This window comes from Mastomys coucha, unplaced genomic scaffold (assembly GCF_008632895.1).
Source record: "Mastomys coucha isolate ucsf_1 unplaced genomic scaffold, UCSF_Mcou_1 pScaffold23, whole genome shotgun sequence".
NCBI classification, from domain to species: domain Eukaryota; kingdom Metazoa; phylum Chordata; class Mammalia; order Rodentia; family Muridae; genus Mastomys; species Mastomys coucha.
In genome coordinates this window covers 106,976,605-106,992,425 of record NW_022196906.1, presented here as the reverse complement: position 1 = coordinate 106,992,425, position 15,821 = coordinate 106,976,605, and the positions used below count along the sequence as shown (strand labels likewise).

The 15,821-nt window shown below is 41.3% G+C and overlaps 1 long non-coding RNA gene across 1 annotated transcript; it reads right to left on the bottom strand.

The window, feature by feature from the left end:
* Window positions 1-1,560: 1,560 nt before the first annotated feature.
* On the bottom strand, window positions 1,561-15,241 carry LOC116073110. Its single transcript, XR_004111675.1, has 2 exons — window positions 15,016-15,241; window positions 1,561-1,882 (listed from the first exon to the last, which is right to left on the bottom strand). It is a non-coding gene; the product is annotated as an uncharacterized LOC116073110 (long non-coding RNA).
* Between the last annotated feature and the right edge of the window lie 580 nt (window positions 15,242-15,821).

Below are 15,821 nucleotides of genomic sequence, written 5' to 3'. Positions count from 1 at the left end.
TCTAATGTAATGTACCATGTACCAGGAGGAAGCCTGACCTTAGTATGATGCTCTGTTTGGAACTCAGGTTTGGTCAGAGCATCCTATAATAGCAGTCAGGTAACTAATAGGAAGAAAAACCTTGTATTTATATTTCAACCTACACATACTCAAAATCTCTGCCGCTGTGACCACTGTCTTATAACCTCACTAAGGGTTATGGGAAAGGGCTCATAGGAAGACTCCTTCCTATAAATCAAAATCCTCCTCTACATCCATTCCTGTAGGTCATTTACAAGTGATACATTTAGGTCCATTGTCCTGAGACTCCTCTTCAGTAGTTTTGTGACCTTGCTTCTTTCCAGGGACAAGGCATGTAGTCCTAGACACATAGATACTGTTAATCTCTGCAATGCAAGTTTTCCCTCCCAACCACTTGGAGAGTGAATTGTAGTGCTGAGGCGTCTCCCAGGCAGAGACAGTCCCCTTCTCTAAACTCCTGCATATCCAGTCCACCTTGATCATGGCTACAAATCTGCAGCTGACCGCTTTACCTATACTAGCAGATTATATAAAACTTCCCTGAATTAATTTTTTTCCATCTAAGAAGTTATTGGGAAGACTTCACCCCTTCAGTATTGTTGGTATGCCATGCTGGGCAGTCTTCTGTTGCAGGGGACCTTTGTGCTTTTAGGCTGTTTGGCTCTACTTCACATCTTTATCACCTAGATGACCATGGGACATCTTTCTCCATCTGTGACAAACCAATATGTTTCCAGATATGTTTCCATGGGGTTTCGCAAGCTTGTAGAGTCCACACCCAGTTGATTGCTACAAGATTATAGGTAGTTTGACAAATACACAATAATTTGGTTAAGATGGTTCTATTTTAGGTCTTTTGTCCTGGCCTACTTTTTAAGCTACAGCATATTTGTCTGTATGATAAATTATACTTGCTTTACTCATAAGGGACTCCCCATGAGATCAAAAGTACAGGTTGATAGCAGGATGGTCAGGTGCCAAGAGAAAGCAACTGTGTGCAAGCCATCTGTTCATGCAAGTTTCAGGGGAGTCAGGAATTGCATGGGCCCACCCCCCCATGCCTCTTCCATCTGAAAGAGGCGTGCTGCTGTGTGCACCTGATTGCATGGATAATATGACACCTGTTGTGTCTGGATTAGTTTATATTGTCACACAACACTTATCAGGACATAGGATAGTGAAGCAAGCAAGCATAGGGACAGCTCAGCCACCTAGGGCATTTTCTCTCCCAAATTCTTTTTCTTCTGTCTCTTCCTAGTAAGACAACACTTAGCACCTCCCCTGCTGTGGGCCATCTGTGGTCAGACACATCTTGGGGTAAGGAGAGCTGAAAAAGGCCAGCTTAAACTGATACTGGTCTCAGTGAAGGTCAATCTTTGATTATTATTGTTCATATATATGCATGCCGATGGATGCACACACTCAAACACACACACACACACACAATGTGCTGAGTCCATTTTTCTTGCTTGTGTGCATACAGTTTCAGGGTTGACTACTCTCCGTTGGACAAACAATCCCTGGGAAACTTAATTCTTCTTTCAGCAATCGTTAGTTGTTTATAGTTTTTTATTTAGAAGTGGGGAACCTATAAAATTTTCCTCTTCCCATCTCAACCTACCCAATGATGTTTTCATGGTTCTGGTCTTGTTTGTGCAGCCATTTCTAGGACAGACTGTTTCACAGCAGATGTCCTGGTACTCTGGCTCTTAAGGGTCCTTCCACTCCCTTTTCCAAGATATTCCTTGAGTCACAGATGCAGGAGGTCTGATGTAGATGCATCTATTGGGTCTGAACTCCCCATGATTCATTGATCTCTGCATTGTATCCAGTTGTAGTTTTCTGTGAAGGTCTCTACTTACTGTAAAGAGAGGTAACATGTGACATATCTTATACAGTTTTCATGGTGTTTGAAAAATAAATCCTATCTTCAATATAGATAAGAGTTATTAGTGCTTAAATTTGATTTGCTAGTGGGAGAATTTAGATAATGTATCATTTTTAATGCATAGTTGATCTGTTAGAGCTTAAGTAAGATTCTTCCATTAATACTAAATGTCTTAGAGTTTTACTGCTGTGAAGAGACACCATGACCAAGGCAATTCTTAGAAATGACAATATTTAATTGGGGCTGGCTTACTGGTTCTGAGGTTCAGTCCATTATCATCATGGCAGGAACATTGCAGCATCCAGGCAGGCATGGAGGAGCTGAGAGTTCTGCATCTTGTTCCAAAGGCAAACAGGAGAAGACTGTCTTCCAGGCAGCTAGGAGAAGGGTCTCAAAGCTCACACACATGATGACATACTTCCTCTAACAAGACCCCACCTCCTGGGTCACTCCCTGGGCCAAGCACATTCAAACCAACACATTCTATTCCTTGGCCTCCATAGGCTGTTTCAAACACATGAGTCTATGGGGGTCATACCTAGTCATAGCATAATGCAAAATACATTTAGTCTAACTTCAAATGTCCCATAGTCTATAAAAGTCCCAATAATGTTAGAAGTCAAAAGTTCAAAGTCTCTTCTGAGATTCATCAATCTCTTAACTGTAATCCCACAAGAAATTAAAATATAAAAGCAATCACACACCTCCAACATCATGCTGGATATAAATTACCATTTTAAAATGTGATGGTGAGAAAATACTGGCCCAAAGCTCGACAAAAAACCAGTTGAGCAAACTCTAAACTTAGCATCTCCATGCCTGATGTCAAAGCTCTCTTCAGATCTCCAACTCCTTTCATCTTTGTTGACTGCAATACAATTCTTTCTCCAATGCTGGTTCCACTCCCTGTTAGCAGCTCTCCTCAGCAGGTAGCCCACAGCTCTGGCATTTCTAACATTTTGGGGTCTCCAAGGCAACCTCAATTTTACAGTTTCTTGTTCCAATGTCTGGGATTCACACATGATCTTCTGGGCTTCTCAAAAGGGTTTGGGTCACTTCTCCAGCTCTGCCCTCTGTAGCACTCTAGTTTCTGACTGACTCCACTCCATTGCTGTTGCTGTTCTTGGTGATTACTCTATGGTACTGGCATCTCCAATACACTGGGGCCTTCCAATGCAACTAGGCTTCACCAATAGCCTCCAATAGGTTCTTTTCATGGTATAAAGCCTTTGCTTCCTTGCTCCTGAGGATCCCTTCAGTTCTGGGCCATCAACTGCAACTGAGGCTGCACTTTCACCAATGGCCTTCCATGGCCTCTCAGAGTGCCAAGGTTCAGCTGCTCTCTGTAACCCCATGCTGGATATAACCAGTACCACCTATGTGATTCTTACACATTGCCATGTCCAGCTGCTGCTGCATGAGGTACAACCTTGGCTATCTCTGGTACAACTTCTTTGTGCTCTCAGAAAACACTTCCCAAATTTCACTGCAGTGATGCTGGTCTCTTCTTAATCACCACTAATTTCTTAGCTCCAACTAACCAGCATCAATTTTTCCAGTAGTGCCTTCTATTTTTCACTCTAAAGCCAGAGCCACATGGCAGAAGCTGCCAAGTTCTGCTGCTTGTAGGAACAGGGCCCCTTTCTATTACATTATCACTAGCTTTCTGTTTCCCAACTCTTCAAAGCCTAAGGTTGACTGTCCTGGATCTTGCACTGTAGGTTGACCTTGAACTCAGAGATCTGCATGTGTTGTTCTTCTCCTGGGATTAAAGGTGTGTATCACCACGCCTGGATTTAAGCTTTCCTTCACCTAGAACTTAGTCTGTCCCAGGCTGGCCTTGAACTCAGAGATCTGCTTGCTTTTGTATCCTGGGATTAAAGGTATGTACCACAAGACCTGGGTCAAACTTTTCAAGGCCACTATTCCTCAATATCTGGATCAAATGCTTGTGTTTTCCAGCCTCATGATCTGGATCACAAGTGTGCCCTCCATTTCTGGATTGCTGTTCATTCCAGGTTAAAAGTCCAGATGAAAACAGTAAGCAGTTCAACTGAAAACATATAAATAATAAGCTTAGTTGGGTGGGATTTTCCCCAAGGTCATCACTCTCTTAATCTGTTTATCTCCTTGAACATAGGTTTCAGCTGCATTCTACTTTTTTGTGCCCCTTTATTCTTTGAACCATGTGTTTTGTACTTTTTCTTTGCAAGCTTGCTACGATTGATTAAAATACTCTTTGTGAGACTAAACCAGAGAACAAAGTCTCTGCTGGGCTTTTTTGAGACGTCCTTTGTCAATGCAATTAATATAAATCTCTTTACCTGAGACTCAGTTAGACTCTTCAGACAAGGGCAAAAAGCAGCCACATTCTTCACCAAAATATCACAAAACAGTCTCTAGGCCACACACTGAAATTCTTCTCCATTGGAACTCCTCGGGCCAGGTCTGCACAATTCAAAACATCCCCAGCACCAATGTCTTCCATGTTCCTACTAGTGTGGCCCATTAAGCCCCACTTAAAGCATTCTACTGCTTTTCAATGTCCCCAAATCCACATTTCCTCAAACAATAGGATGCCCAGGCCTATCATAGCAATATCCCAGTCCTGGTACCCACTTCTGCCTTAATTAGGATTTTACTGCTATGAAGAGACACCATGACCAAGGCAACTCTTAGAAAGGACAACATTTAATTGGGGCTGGCTTATAGGTTCAGAGATTCAGTCCATTATCATCATGGCATGAAGCATGGCATCGTTCAGGCTGGCATGATGTAAGAGGAGCCGAGAGTTCTGCATCTTGTTCCAAAGGCAAACAGAAGAAGACGGTCTTCCTCAGGCAACCAGGAGGAGAGTCTCAAAGTCCATCCCTGTAGTGATACACTTTCTCCAATCAGGCCACATTTCTTAATAGTGCCATTCCTGGGCCAAGCATGTTCAAACCATAAATAAGCAAATGAATCATGTTTTGCCATCTCATGCATATGCATGGTGGATTGTACATGTACTTTAAATTGTGGGATGTATGGCCCAGATGGTACAAAGATACGTAGTTGGGCAGCTACCAATCAGGGTAAGAACCCATTTCATACCACCTCTAGGGAACATTGTTTCCTCTGCCTAGATTCTAAAAGGACCTAGAATCAAATTCAGGTTGCCAGGGTTGGCAGCAGGTGGCTTTACCCACTGAGCCATCTCACTGGCTCTATTACTTTACAGAACCAGCAAGGCCTATGAAGAAGTATGGAAAAGGAAGGAATGAGGATGAGGCACTACTACAATCTCTATTCAGGGAACTTCTGCTTAGCTCCTGGGCAGATGTCCCCACTGATAGAAGCACCGCAGGACTCTGTTTACAGACTGCATGCACTGCTGGGTTGTGTCAATTAGACTTTCAAGTGCATATGGCAGCATATGTGATTAATCTCTAGCTGGGCTTGTGATCTTACACCACCACAGAGATTCATAGACACAGGTAAGAGCAGTGCACAGATGCGATGTAGGTGACATATCTGCACTCCCTGTGGTGATAGCAGGGATGGAACGTGGTTTGTATTTTCTTGGCTGTATAACATTGGTAGGAGGAGCTTCTTTAAATCCATCCTAAGATCCTGGCTGGGAAGCGAAATGACACATATTCACAGCAAGCAAATACTAGGTTTCCCTTTTTTCTTCCACCGAGTAGAGTCCGACCCAATTTCTGCTAAGGCCAGATGGAAATAGGAAGAGTAAATAATGAAGCTTGGTGGCCATTTGTCTCCTCCTCTGTGCCGTAGCATCTCTCCTCCTCAAAATGCCAGAAAATGCTACAATCTTGGAGAAGAATAGGTTTCTCATGCTACTTGCTGACAGTTACATATTTACCGCCCAGAAAAATCTGATATTGCTGACTCCAAGCTTACACCTGGAGAGGAAATAGCTTCACTTCTAGTTATCTAGTCTCCAAAGGAAGTGACTGTCAAAAGTAGGTCTGAGATCAATGGTGTGAACTGCCTGCATGGGGTCTCAACAGCTTATTGGCCATAAATCAACTCGCTCTCTACAGAATGCAGAATGCTTCTTCTGGAGGTTAGCCCTAAGGCAAGCTGTGCTGGCCTTGTTGAGCTCCTAGTATACTCACCATTGAGGCATCTAAAGGGACAGAATTAGCCTCAGTGAACCCAAGGGCAGATTGGGTTTAAGCACGTCTTATTTTATAATTGAATAAGAATCAAAACCAGTGGTTAAAGTATACCCTTGGCTATTGTCATGAAAATCAGTACAGCAAATCATCCCCGCATAGTTTTCTCCTGTTGCCAAGGATTCATCCACAATTAGAATTGTCATCTGACCATCTTTCTTATATTCTGTAATTTTTTTTTTTCCTAAAGTAAGTTTTGGATGAAAACACTTAGGCCACTTCTTTTTAGGTGAGTCTAAGGCAAACATCCGATATTGGTCTTTTGTGAGTTTACAGTTGAAACCAAGCCAGGGTAGCTTGTGTTGGAGTTTTTATAACTCAGAAAAGCCAGGTCCTCTGGACTTCTGGATCCCAAGACCCTTATGCTTCTAACTTGAAATTAGCTTTCATTCATGAAAGTGCTATGTCGGTGATACTCTGTTCTAATGATGGTGGTGATCACCAACCTGAGGATCAATTCAGAGACACGCTGCACATGCACATGTAAGGCTTTTCCTGGAAGGATTCAGAAAGGGGTAGAACCTTCTTTTGGTTTCTACATAGAAAAGGTCCAATGGAAAAGCAAGGCTGTTTTTGCCTGTTTGCCCTCACTCCTTGCCACGGAGGGTGGATGCATCTATGGTGCTGCTTCCATAGCGCTGCTGTCTTTCACATTTTAGGAGATGACCTTCCCTTCTCTTGTTGTGATCACTGAGATAGTATATTAAGGACACAAAAGAGCATGACACCAATTGAAGTTAATCTTGGGTCAATTCAAGATTTTAAATGGAGCCTTAAAAATACGAGACTTGTGAGCTCTTGGCTTTGTGGCCACACTGTGTGAGGGTGTCAGCTCTCGGCTCTGTGGCCACACTGTGTGAGGCCATGGTTCTGCTGACTTGGCTATACGTTTGCATTTCCTGTGTTTCTTTGTTAGAGTGAATCCTCTCTCATGTTTCCTGTGTCCCTTTGTGAGTTCTTTGTTGTCCATGTTTGCTTCTCAGTTTTAATTGGAAATAATACCAAGTGCTATTCTTCTCCTTTGAAAAAATGGAGGGCCAATTAAATTAAATCTGTTGCCTACTGTTAATCAGCTGATGTTGGGACCCAGATTCAAGCTCACAACTCCCTCATTGCCCTTACTACTAAAGTCTTTTGAGAATTTCAGAGAGCATTACAGCATTTGCATCATTTACACCTTCTCCATCCAGTTCCTCCCTTAACCCAATGGTCTGTCTCAAACTCATGATCTCCTCTTATTCTGTTACACACACACACACACACACACACACACAGAGAGAGAGAGAGAGAGAGAGAGAGAGAGAGACAGACAGACAGACAGACAGACAGACAGACATACACCACACATACACAGACACATACACAGACACAGATACATAGTCACACACAGATACGCACCACATACAGACACACACACAGACATACATACACACAGTTATACACACACAGATACCAACAGATATGTGTGACACAGACACACAGACATATACACACACCACACACAGATACACACATACACATAGACACAAATAGGCACACAGACACACAGACACATATAGGCATACAGACACAGACATGCACACACAGAGACACACACAGACACACAGACACAGATAGATAGACATACACCACATACACAGACACAGACAGACACATAGATACAGGCAGACACACACAGTTGAGTCCATTTAGTGTTACTCATGTGTGCATGGGTTTAGGAAGAACTGGTTTGGATTGGATCACAGCCTAGCAGGTGGTCCATGCCTGGAGAACACATATCCATTCTTTCTCGGCGGCCACCAACTGCCTGTAGTTTGTCATCTAGGGCTGGGCATTCATGAGATAGACATAGGAATATGTACATTGGCATGCCACCTGGGTGCTGTCCTTGTCCTTGTACTGTTTTGATGGCTGTACTTTTGAGACGTCGTGGCTGCAGCTTTCCTGCTATGTGCAGACAGCTCACAGCAGGTGTCCTGCTTCTCTGGCTCCTACAGTCTTTCTGCCCTTTTATGAAAATGAATGCATTCTCTAAGTATCTCTGCTCCAAATGGAGAACTGGTTCCATTTTAATCAAAGGTTGACTGCTTCTGAGGAAACCCTCATTGCTCCTATTTACTCTTTTTTGGATGGATGTGGCAAGTCTTTGTCAATATTTTGGTGATGTTCATTTTTGTTCTTTGCCACCTAATAGGGAACGTTGACAATGGTGACCGTGAACTAACACCCAGTTTCCTTTTGTGATATATGTGTCTCTTCCTTCCCCCCTGCTTTCTTTAACATATTTTGCTTCTCCCCATGTCTTTACCCAGAGTGTAAGCACCAGAATAGAATGCACCATAAGGGCGTTTTAAATGAAGACTTAGCAGCTGCTAGGGCTTTAGAGGCAGTCATGGCTGAAGGTACATTGAAACATCAAACATTTTTACTATTTTCTTCTTCTGAAGGGGTTTCTTTCCCCCCTTTTAAAATTAGAAATATTGTTTTAATTTGACCATTTTTCTCCTTCCCCAGCTCCTGCCAGACACTTCCTACCTCTCTACCCACTCAATTTTATGTACCTAATCCCTCTGTCTGCACACACACACACACACACACACACACACACACACAGACACACTACCCAGAAAAACATGGAGTTCATTTTGTGTTGACCAAGGACTCCTGTGCACAGTGCCCATCCCAGAGTGTGGTTGATCACCCAGTGACACTCCATTGTAGAGAACAGAATCTTAGCTTGTTCCTGAGTTTCTTTTCCAGTTTTGGAAATTTAAAATTTCTTGGGATTCTTGTTCTTGCCCAGAGATGCAGGAGAGAGTGCTGTTGGAGGAGTGTATCTCAGAGGTCCCCTGCTGTGTGTGGTCCAGCTCAGACTTTCATCCTCCTCATTGATGTTTTCTTCAGTTACACCAAGGGATGAAAGCAAATGCATCGGAGGAAACTAAGCAGGATGTGATGCGCAGAAGTCCCTATTTTCCCCTCTGCCCATCTCTAGTCCTTATATTTTCATTGGTTTCCTACTGGCCCCAAGCAAAGCTTAGACAGTGTTGGTGTGGGTTAGGGATGTCTTAACAAGGCTGAATTGTCAGTTAAAATGAACATGAGTTTTAAAACTCCATTGTTGAAGTAGGATGAGAAAACAACATATTTAATAAATATTTAAGTGATTTAAGTTACATCTGGCGTCTGCATACATCTGGGACATTAACCCACAGTCAAGATAGTGGGTCTAAACACCCCTACAAAAGAGTCTTTAAGTCTTTCGAGAATTCCCCTTAATGCTAATATCCCATAACTGAGCTTTCTGTCACTGTGATTAGTTTAGATTTTCTAAAATAATAAATAGATAAATAAATGAAGTTTTTATACGAATGTAATCATACAATATGAACTCCATTAGTGAAGAATAAGGAAAGAAGTGATTTACTGAGAAGGGGCCAACCCATCAGAAGCACATAGCAATCCCAAGCATACACACATTCAACAATGGCTTCAATAACATCAATTAGAGATGGACACCCAAGAAGACAAAGAGCCTCTCTCCACAGTACTAGCTGAAGGCCCTGGAAATCTTCCAGTAATTAATAGAAGAACTGGACAGAAAAACCCCAGGGCTATCAATAACTGACAAACACCCTACAACAACTTTACCAAATTGAAATTTGCTGAGTATTTCACACCACAAAAGCAAGATGTGCATTCTTCAAAGTGTAAACAAAATCTTCTAGATAGAAAATGTCTTAGCCATTAACCAGAAAACTGAGGTAATTTTTTGCCCACATTTCTTTTTATCATTAATGATTTCACCATGATTCTGTATTCAGTGACCTAAAAATGCATTAATTCTATGAAAGACACAAACTACTGAAACACATCAAAGAAACAGATAACCTGAATATACCATAGAGTATTAAAATTTAAAGTTATTTTTAGTAAGTATACAAAATTACAAGCTTCCTTATGGCATGCCCATTCCTGTACAATCTTGGCACTTTATACCTACCCTCTCTATCCGGTTGGTATCCTCTCACCCTGACATATCCTGCCTTCTAAATCTGTTTGAATCTAGATAAGTCATATGAGTTGTCCCAGCTTGTTTCCTGTTCTTTCTCCCTTTAGACCTCCTCCTTTCATGAATGTCTGTGTGTCTGTCTGTCTGTGAAAATCTAGATTTCACACATGAGAGGAAACATATGCTATTTTTCTTTATACTGGTTTATATTTCTTAACTGGGTGATCCCTGTGTTCATTTTTATTCTAGAATGATGTAACTTCATTCTTCCTCATGGTTGGATGATGTCCCATTGTGTTTGCATGATACATTTCCTTTATCTGTTCATCTGTTCAGGGACATCTAGGCTGGAAAATGTCAAGTTTAGATACTGAAGGATATAGATATGACTCATCAAACCTATATAAATGATATATATTGAATTATACCTAACATTTAGACAGTAACTTAGTCAAAATGAATCATAGACTAAATGCATACCACAGTAGTATAGAACTTTTAGGAAAAAATAGTAATATTTGGATACACAAAAGTTCTTAGTCCTAGCATCAAGAAATATACTATTTGATCTGTGAAATCCATGATATGGGTTGGTATTAGAGTAAAAGTGAAAAATACAGGAGGGAAAAAAATGCTTGCGTCTGCTATTCAATGTAGGATGTACTGCATAGCAAATTCCTATACATCATTACACTAAAGCACAAAGCCCAGGGCAAATGTCAGCAAACTTTCTCACTGATACATTAACAAAGAGAGAAGAACACGGACGGAGCAATGGTGGCACGTGGCTTTAATCCCAGCACTTGGGAGACAGAAGCAGGCAGATTTCTGAGTTCAATGCCAGTCTGGTCTACAGAGTGAGTTCCAAGACAGCCAGGGCTACACAGAGAAACCCTGTCTTGAACCCCACCCACCCCCCAAAAAAACCCAAACCAACCAACCAAACAAACAAAAAACCAAAGAGAAAAGAAACATGAAAAATACCTAGATGGAAGGAAACCCCGTCTCCCGTCAGTTAGAGCCCTAAGAGTGTCTAATGAAATACTGTGCATACATATTCAACAGGAAAAACAAAAACAAAAACAAGCAAAACCCAGCAAAAGCAGCGGAGCAAAGCCAAGCCAAAAACCTTGTGTTCAAGACACAGAGTGCCTGGAAGTGCCAGACATTTCTGATGGGGATGCAAACTGAGACAGCCACAATGAAAAATTAGTTCACATTTTTTATAAATACATATATACAGTCACTATGCAACACCTTTTATTTCTTTGGCATAGAGGAATAAAACTTGCATTTGTGTCAAAATGTCATGAGTTTTCGGTGGATAAATGAATGGCTATAACAGTATGCTTGCTAACCTTACAAACTGCAGGTAACTTATTTCCTTAGTGGATGGAAAACCAAACAACCTACTGCAAATGTATGCAGCGGAATATTACATAACAATTTTAAACAACATTTTTTTTTTAAATTTAAATTTAAACAGCATACATGAACTCCACGCTCATGACGGTAAACTGAAATGGTGTGCTCAGAAAGTTATATGTTATATAATTTGTTAAATAATAAATGGAAAAGACAAAGTCATCGCAGAAAAGTTGAACAGTGGTTGTTGCAGGGATTATGATGCAAAGAGGGTATGGCTCCAAGTGGACATTTGGGGTAAACTTTTACTCTGAGAGAAGCATTCTCTCCTGACGGCTGAGATGATTACACAACTCTATGTACTTGACAGGACATATTGTTTTAAAATAACTATGTAGCAAAATGAGAAGAGGGATTCCAGCAAGAGAGGAAGTAGAAGCAGGAAGAAAGGGACGATAGCTGAAATGTCTAAAATTCATTACAAAAATGAATGAAAATCAAAACAATAAAACAAAAATTAAGACAGACCTAAAAACCAAATATTACAGCAGATTTTAGTATCTTTAGTTGTGTGGGTGTGTATATGGGCACATGAGTGCAGTGCCCACAGAGGCCAGTAGAGGGCATCATTTTGCCTAGAGCTGTAGTTAACAGGTGATGTGAGCTGCCTGAATACATGTACTGATAACTGAACCCTGGTCCTCTGTAAGAGTAGCAAACACTCTTATTGCTAAGCCATCTCTACAAACTCTAGATGTCTTGAAAGAGGACCTCTGCTTTTGTCTTCTTATATTTTCTTTTGGTAAAGGCAAACTCTCACCTTGTGAAACCTTAAGATAGTTTCTGCTACGAGAGCCAAGTAGAGCTAAGTATTACTTGTGAGTGCTTTGAGAGTCGGCAATTTTTCTGGTCACCCACTGACATAACAGACAAGACCCATCAATGTGATAATCTGAAAAAAATAAATGTATCTTTGCCAGAGAAGAGTTCATCTCCCAAGAAAAAAACACTAATCACAATTGCCGCTTTCAGGCTGGGAGCTTAGGATAGCAAGAGATTGAGAGTTTGATCAGAGAGGCCAATTTTGCTCAAATAGCCAGACTCTGGAATGCCCATGGCAACATAATTATCAGGACATCCATGAAATACTGGGAGAAGTTAGCTACGTAGGAGCTGCAAGGCAAGACAACAGAGACCGTCAAACCTTGCTTTGAGCATGTGGTGTGTGTGTGTTGCTTTCAGCAGGCTCAGTCCTAAAGCTAATATGCATATTACTGCTCCGCTGGATTTCAGGCCCTTTCTCATTAAAGACATTCATAGTAATTAAAAATTGTTCATCAAATATCAGGTCCGGTTGCCATGGAATCCTTCCCAGCCTCTATAATTGCAACCAGAGAGCCCAGAACCATCATTTAGATTAACTGGATTGATTCAGAATGGTAGAGTTGATGGGGAAGTCAGGTCCATTGAGATGAATTGTAAGCTGAGCTGGCATTCTTCTCCTCTTGACTTCTTCCCACAAATGGTAGTGACTGCAAGTACAAGTGCTGAATTCTCTTTGCAAGCTGGCCAGTGCTGAGCTATGCCTGAGCATGATGCGTTGTGCCTGGAGTGACAGCCAGATCAACTTAGTCTGATGCCACCAAGGATGCCCTCAAGTTGCTGGCTGGGAAGTGTGGCAGAGCCAGTAGGTGTGGACCAGCTCAGAGATGTTCTCTTTCCTGAAGTTCTAGAATGTCCTCTTTTGCTGGCTTCTGGTTGTCATGACTGTCGTTTTATGACTGGAATTCAATCTTACCTCATACCCTTCTGCCTTACTCTGAATCTGACATACAAGTTGGGTCTGATGTACAAACTGGTTTTATGATTTGCTCTTTTACTTTGTGTGGTTCAGGATATGTGGCTGGTCTGGTTTATGTTGGCTTTGCTCACATAGGCCTGGGTAAGAAGTTTCACTGCACATAGGATGCTATTTAAGGCAACTTGAATAGCTCCTGCATGTGGTTCACAAGATGGAGCCAGGGGAAGGCAGAGGTAGGAGACCTGGCACTGAGTTGGGTATTGTCCCCTATGCCATTTCACTGACTTTCAAGTTGCTATGAAAAGTGGCACAGTGAAGAGCTTCAGATGCCTAGAGTAGAAGGATCTGCCTTCTTTTAAAAAGATTATTTTTGTTTTTATTTGTGTGTGTGTGCGTGTGTGAATGATTTCACTGTCTATATCAAGTATTGTTGAAAATGACCCAATAAAAAGATTAAATATATGAGTAAAATGAAAACATCAGCCACAAAACAGCTGCAAAAATGACATTAAAGTCAACAAAATGACATTAAATGATAATATAATATACATACTCATCATGTATACACCCATGTGAATTCTAAAGAAACATGATGACCGTAGAGTACATAAAATAGAAACAATACTAAGAAGAATAGCATGCTGCTATGCAATGCCTTTTGCTGTCTAGAGTTTAGGAAAATGATGATTCCGATGCTGCACTTTGGTTGGTATATAGCTTGGCAGGGAAACTTCCAGAAACAGTTTGGCTGCATAGCAAGTTACCTCATTACAGCAATTTAGCCAAAGAGTGTAAAGGGAGAGCCACCTAACATTATGAATAACATGACTATTATTATAAAATAATAGCAACATAAAATAAATCGGAATCAATAAGAAGCTAAAATAAATTAGTATGTTTTATGATGAGATAGATACTGGAGACTTAGTTAAAATAGTCCCCTTATAGTAACTATTTAAGATATTAATATATGCTTAGATATATGTTCACTGTGATGGCTTGCATATGCTCAGCCCAGGGAGTGACACTATTAGAAGGTGTAGCTCTGTTGGAGTAGGTGTGTCACTGTGGACATGGGCTTTAAGACCCTCATCCTAGCTGCCTGGAAGCCAGTATTCTCCCAGCAGCCTTCAGATAAAGATGTAGAACTCTCAGCTCTTCCTGCACCATTCCTGTCTGGATACTGCCATGTTCCACCATGATGATAATGGACTGAACCTCTGAACCTGCAAGCCAGCCCCAATTAAATGTTGTCTTTAAAAGAGTTGCCTTGGTTGTGGTGTCTATTCACAGCAGTAAAACCCTAACTAAGACATCCATCAATAAAGAAATGAACATAAAATATTCCATAATCAGAATTTTTTATGTTCTCGTGTTTGTGGTATGTATGCATGTATGTGCACATTCTCAAGTGTGTGTGTGGGTCTGTATGTATATGTGTGTACATGTCTGTGGAATACAGAAATTGAAATTTGGTTTCTTCTTCTATTTCTTTCTACTTACCTTAGTGAGGCAATGTTTCTCACCAAGCCCAGATCTCACCAATTCTGGCTAGTCTACTTAGACAGCTTGCTTTGGGATCTCCTTTGTCTACTTCTGGAGCCAACACACAAGCCCCAGTGCCTGCTCATCCTTTGGGCATCTGAACTCCACTTCTCTGCTTGCAAAGCAAGTGCACTAACCACTGAGCTACCTTTGCCGCCCATAGTTGGGTAAGATTATGTAGATAGGTTATGAACGTAAATACCTTTAATCAGTGGGAGGAGAGGGATTTTCTTTCTCTTCCTTTGATTGCTTCTGAAATGTTTTCCACTGAACATCTTTTACTTAGCAGGAAAAGTCCCTGAACAGACAGCCTGAAGTCTTCAGTGTCCCTGTGACCAGGGTCATCTGATGCCGCTCTCTAGCGCTGGCTTCCTGCAGAAAACACAGGGGCTGTTTTAGATGGACAGCTTTATTCTCCTCTGAAGGGTCCCTCGTGCTATCTGTTCTCACAGAGAGAAAGTTTAAAGGTTTATTTCAGAAAAGACTTTTGTCATCTATCCAGTTGGGCACTTAAATTGATTCTTGGCTTTATTTCCAGGACAGAGCAGACATTTTCCTCCGAGATTTCCTCAGTTTATGCTCAGAAGCTGCTGATATGAGCAGATGGTCCTAGGGATGCAGGCAGTAATTTGCTGCCCTAAACTGAGGCTCACCGAGTAGCTTCCTTTGTTGCCCACCTTCTAAGATGACCATGACCCTGCCCACACATCCATAGTCCCCCGACCCATCATCTTCTCTAAATATTTCCTGTGCATTAAATTATATAGGCCCAAGACAGAATTTTTGTGCATATCTAGTAGAGATAATGTTCTTTTAATAAAAGGAGCAAACAGTTCAAAGTCAGAAAATTTCTATTTTCGAACTCTTTTGTTCGTTTGGTTGGTTTACTTTAGATGTGTCTATTGTATGCATATGAATGTTTTTCCCACATGTATGTCTGTGAACCGTGTGTGTGTGTGTGTGTGTGTGTGTGTGTGTGTGTGTGTGTGTGTGTGTGTAGTACATATA